The following is a 724-nucleotide window of genomic DNA, read 5'->3' on the forward strand; positions in this document are numbered from 1 at the left end:
GGCGCTCCCGCCGGCTAGGCTTCCCCCCTTGCCTGGGTCCGCCTGGAAAGAGGGGTCCAGCCAGGGCACCCCAGCCCCCACCTTTCCCGGCACTTGGATTTAAAGGGACAGGAACTGCGTAATGGGAAGGCGCCCAGCACCCAGAGCGCTTTCTACCCCTCCCGGGAGCCGCGGGTAAAGCCCGGCCGAGCAGGCCCGGGGCGGTCTGGAGACGCCCCGAATCTTTCCGCTCCCCACTCCCGCTCTTCGCCTATCCCTCCTGGCTCCTCTCTGCGACGCCTGCCCCTGGCTTGACTAGAGAGGCTCTTGGCAAACCACAGGTGTTTTTCCCCATGATAAATAATCCGTCCTTTTCCTTACAAGCAGTTTAGTTTCCAATGTGGGAGGCAGCGGGGGCGATCGCCTCGGAAAACATGTCCCCTCCCCATAAATGAAAGGGAAGTCCTGCCACACGCACACACTTGGAGTAAGGTACCCCAATCCCCTACGCCCTAGACAACAGGTAGCCCCCAACTCCGGGAGTGGTCGCGCTTTGGGAGTAAAGTGGAGTCTCCGCGGTACTAGGTCTCTCTCCACACATACTCCCACCCCCACCCTCACCCCCAAGAGATGGTAGCTGATTCCTGGATCTGGGTATCCTGGGACCAATTTAAAATGCATTTCCTGGACCATAAGTCCACAGACAGAGCCCGTGCTCCCAGCTCTCAGGGAGCGCGTGTGGCAA

Source organism: Myotis davidii, unplaced genomic scaffold (assembly GCF_000327345.1).
Source record: "Myotis davidii unplaced genomic scaffold, ASM32734v1 scaffold77, whole genome shotgun sequence".
Taxonomy (NCBI): domain Eukaryota; kingdom Metazoa; phylum Chordata; class Mammalia; order Chiroptera; family Vespertilionidae; genus Myotis; species Myotis davidii.